The following is a 5119-nucleotide window of genomic DNA, read 5'->3' as shown; positions in this document are numbered from 1 at the left end:
GACTTGTTCTGATAGCCTGGGTTGGGTGGGTGGGAAGATCCACGACCACCTGAGTTCTTCTGCTGGTAAGGCTGACGAAACGGAGGAGGAGGAAGGTAGAACTTCTGCTGCTTAGCTGCCACTTGTGAGGAAGAAGAAGACTGCACTGCATCCCTGATTCTCTTCTTAGAAGCCTCACACTTGAGCTGAGCACCTTCTTGCTTGAGTGCCATATTGTAGAATTGATCAAACTGAGTAGGCTCACCAAGAACGAGATCTAACTGCAGATCCTCTCTTAGGCCACCTCTGAATTGATAGATCATACTCTTCTCATCAGGAACATCTTGCTTAGCGAAGCGAGCAAGTTTCTGAAACTGCTTGTTGTATTCGTACACTGACATGTTGCCTTGCTTGAGATTGCGGAACTCCTCACGCTTGCTCTCAACAACACTGGTAGGAATGTGGTGAGCTTTAAAGTCCCGACAGAAGTCAGTCCAAGTAATCACTCGACCTCCTCTGGAATCCTTGTATTGCTGGAACCAATCAGCTGCTTGATCCTTGAGCTGAAAAGAAGCGAACTTGACATAGTCCTCAGGCCTGACATTGCTGCATTCAAAATGCTTGTTGATATCCACGAGCCAATCATCGGCGTCTGTGGCCTCGACACAGTAGCTGAAAGACTTCGGCTGATTTGCAAGGAATTGGTTGAGGGTAGGAAATTGAGGCTGATGATTGAACTGCCCTTGACCTTGATTCCCTTGGTTGCCTTGGCCTTGGTTGTGCTCTTGCATGAGCTGGATCATCATCTGGGCATTGGCGTTTGTGGCTGCCATCAAAGCTTGCCATGCCTCCGGAGGTGGAGGTGGAGGTGGAGGGTTCGCCTGACTCCCATCATTGCGTTCCGGATTCTGACACGTTGGCGGAGCCATCCTGAAGAGGATGACATCCGTTAGCATCTTGATAGACAGATAGACAAGTTGAATCAATGGATAGAAATGGCAACATATAGTCTTCACAATAAACATTCGAACAAGGAAGAACGAATGAATTCCTAAAGCTAACATCACACATCCATTAAGGTGAGAAGCCACTTGATAAGAGATTGATGAATGAAATAAACAAGGTACAACTGGAACAAATAAGTGGTAAGGATTACCCAATCACAAACCAAATATCTGCGGCAAGAAATGCTAGAGCTACTTGAATCCCACCTATAAACTCCTGAAACTTTCTGGTTATGCAATCAGGTGTTGGGGATACAGGGGAAGCAATATATCTCACCCAAACTAACAATCCCTACATCCAGCTATATCCATCCGTCAACACATAACCGAGAAACCTTCGGAAATCGTGTACCTCAACCTTCGAAAAGCATCCGTTATAGGAGTTATGGCAATACTCCCGAACTCCCGCCCCAGTACTGGGTGGCGTCGAGGTTATCTCACCAACAACTGCATAAAAGAGATTTTCGATGTCGGTAAAACTCAGGTATTCCAGAACTGCAACGATAAAATTGTGACGACAACACCTCGGAGCTCAACTCACCGGGTCAAAGCCACATAATAGATAGGAGGCACCAAGAACAATGTTCTTGTCACAAAACCATCGGAACGATTCCAAGATACCCGCATGATCCTAAAAAAAATTTAGTGAAATTTGAGGAGAGGAAAGTCAAAACATCTATGTCAGGAGACCTCACCAGAGCGACGAAGGGACTGAGGAGTAAAAAGAATCCTACTCTTCGATATATATAATCCTAAGACTCAAAACATTTTTGTTCTAGACTCAACATCGTCAGCAAACAATCAAGCAGGGGGCTCCTAAGTCGGGGATGGCTCTGATTACCAACTTGTAACACCCACGATGCGGCTATATCTCCCACGTGTCGAAGCACGACTTAGAGGCATAACCGCTTGGTGGTTTTGTCGCAAGAAGGGTCATCTTCACACAATCCCATGTAATGAACAAGAATGGGATAAAGAGAGTTGGCTTACAATCGCCACTTCACACAATACATAATTAAGATCATACATCATTCAAAATACACTCATAGACCGGCTACGGTCAAATCCAAATGAAAAGAAGACAACCCCAAATGCTAGATCCCCGATCGTCCCGACTGGGCTCCTCTACTGATCATCTGGAAACGATACATAGTAACGGCCAAGGTCCTCGTCAAACTCCCACTTGAGCTCGGTTGCGCCATCTGCGCTGGTATCCTCGGCACCTACATCTGTTTTGGTAGAATCTGTGAGTCACGAGGACTCAGCAATCTCACACCCGCGAGATCAAGACTATTTAAGCTCATAGGTAGGAGAAGGGGTAATATGGTGGAGCTGCGGCAAGCACTAAGCATATATGGTGGCTAACATACGCAAGTGAGAGCGAGAAGAGAAGCAACGCATCGGTCGAGAAGCTAGAAGTGATCAAGAAGTGATCCTGAAACTACTTACGTCAAGCATAACTCAAACCGTGTTCACTTCTCGGACTCTGCCGAGAAGAGACCATCACGGCTACACACACGGTTGATGCATTTTAATGAAGTCAAGTGTCAAGTTATCTACAACCGGACATTAACAAATTCCCATCTACCTCATAACCGCGGGCACGGCTTTCGAAAGATAATATACCCTGCAGGGGTGTCCCAACTTAGCCCATCACAAGCTCTCACGGTCAACGAAGGATATACCTTCTCTCGGGAAGACCTGATCAGCCTCGGAATCCCGGTTCGCAAGACATTTCGACAATGGTAAAACAAGACCAGTAAAGCCGCCCGATACGCCGACAAATCCCGATAGGAGATGCACATATCTCGTTCTCAGGGCACACCGGATGAGACATCCTATGAGTAAAACCAGCCCTCAAGTTTCCCCGAGGTGGCCCCGCAGTCTACTTAGTTCGGACCAACACTCGAAGGAGCACTGGCCCGGGGGGTTAAAATAAAGATGACCCTCGGGCTCACGAAAACCCAAGGGAAAAAGGCTTAGGTGGCAAATGGTAAAACCAAGGTTGGGCCTTGCTGGAGGAGTTCTATTCAAAGCGAACTGTCAAGGGGGTCCCATAAATCACCCAACCGTGTAAGGAACGCAAAATCAAGGAACATAACACCGGTATGACGGAAACTAGGGCGGCAAGAGTGGAACAAGTCACCAGGCATAAGGCCGAGCCTTCCACCCTTTACCAAGTATATAAGGTGCATTAATTAAACAGGAGATAATGTGATATCCCAAAATATCCATGTTCCAACCAGGAACAAACTTCATCTTCACCTGCAACTAGCAACGCTATAAGAGGGGCTGAGCAAAAGCGGTGACATAGCCAAACAACGGTTTGCTAGGACAGGATGGTTAGAGGTTTGACATGGCAATAGGGAGGCATGATAAACAGTGGCAGGTAGAGCTAACATAGCGATAGAGCGAGTACTAGCAAGCAAAGATAGAAGTGATATCGAAGGTATGGTCATCTTGCCTGCAAGGTTCTCAGAGTTGTCGAAGGCTTGATCCTCATTAGCATACTCAACAGGTTCCTCGTGCACGTACTCGTCTCCTGGCTCTACCCAAAGCAAGAAAACAAGCAAAGGAACCACAATAAATCACGGTGCAATGCACAAGCAACATGATGCAATACATGTCATGATATGCGAGATGTGATATGCAATGCATATGCGTGCTCCAGGAGGAAAAAGGATGAGCAAGGCATCAACTTGGCAAACCAAGCATGCCGCTGGAAAGATGAGATGATTTCGGTTGAAATCGATATGAAGATCACCGGAAACGGATGCACGGTTTGCAAATGGCAAGCAAGACAAGAATGACACAAATCTGCGATTAACAGCACGATGCTACTTAGCATGCAACAAGAAACTATGTTACAGCACCCCAACATACAAACAGAGCATATGGAAGTGATCTACAGGAGATGCTTAACAAAAGAGGAACACTGAGCTACGGCTAAATCACACCATAATAGGTTCAAACAAGCATGGCAAAAGAGCAAAAAATATCAGGTAGGACATGGCATAAACAGCATCACGAAGCAATGTTCAGAGCAAGTTATCAACATGCTAGAGGAACCTATAATAGCAAAACAAGGCATGGCATGAATCTACTGAAAGCATATATCAAAAGTCCCTTACTGACCATAAGCCAAAAAGGACCAGAAGATATGATGGCACCCATGTGAACATAGCAAGTTCCGTTAACAGATTCAGCAAACAGAGCATGGCATTGACAGAATTACGAAGGCAGCTTCGTGAGCTCGATGCACTCACTACAGAGCATTTCATGATAAACTAAGCATACATCCATCAACAAGACATGGCATAGAAGCTATGCATGGCAAGAACAACATCATAGCATAGACGGATCAACTACAACAACCTTGGCAAAATTGAATAACATGTAAACAATCTGCCAGGAAACATTTTGAAGCAAACGTAGAGCACAAAAATGAAATGCTAGACTACTCCATAATTGAAACCAGGGGCATGGATGGATAGAGCATAACCATATGTTCAAAACATCCTTACTGAAGTAACTCAAAATATGCATGGATCTCTCTGTAGCACCATGTTTACATGGCATCAAAATATCAGCAGAACAGGGACTAAAATTAGCAATATCACGAAGCCTAGTTTGCATGCTTATGCTAGTCACCACATTGATCACAAAAATACATGGTAAGCACCTCTGTAAAGATGGCATGGCATAGATCAAAACACATGTAGGGCTCAAGTACATAAGATGCACACATCAATCATGGCAAAAATGACAAAAGTGCATGTTCAGATAAGAATCTGAAACTAACATTATGAAGCACTCTTCCAACAGCATTTAGGGCATCAAGATGAGCTCAAATGAAAATGATGCAATGAGATGAAATGATTTACTCGTCGAGTCGAACAAATCGGTATGCTACACGCCCAAAACGGACCAACGGGTGCAAAGTTGTGGTGCGACGAACATGCAACAAAAATACTGACACAAAAAGAGTGGATTTCGGGGGAGAAAGAAGTCAGCCTAGTCCAGATCTGGATCTGGGCACGGACATCGATGCACGCCGGAGTAGGAGCTCGGGGAGGAGGAAGACAGCCGGGGAAGAGGTCGGGGCGGCCAGATCCGGCCGGGGACACGGCGGGGCG

The sequence above is a fragment of the Triticum aestivum genome, chromosome 7B (genome assembly GCF_018294505.1).
Source record: "Triticum aestivum cultivar Chinese Spring chromosome 7B, IWGSC CS RefSeq v2.1, whole genome shotgun sequence".
Taxonomy (NCBI): Eukaryota; Viridiplantae; Streptophyta; class Magnoliopsida; order Poales; family Poaceae; genus Triticum; species Triticum aestivum.
Note: the sequence above shows the minus strand (reverse complement) of the source record.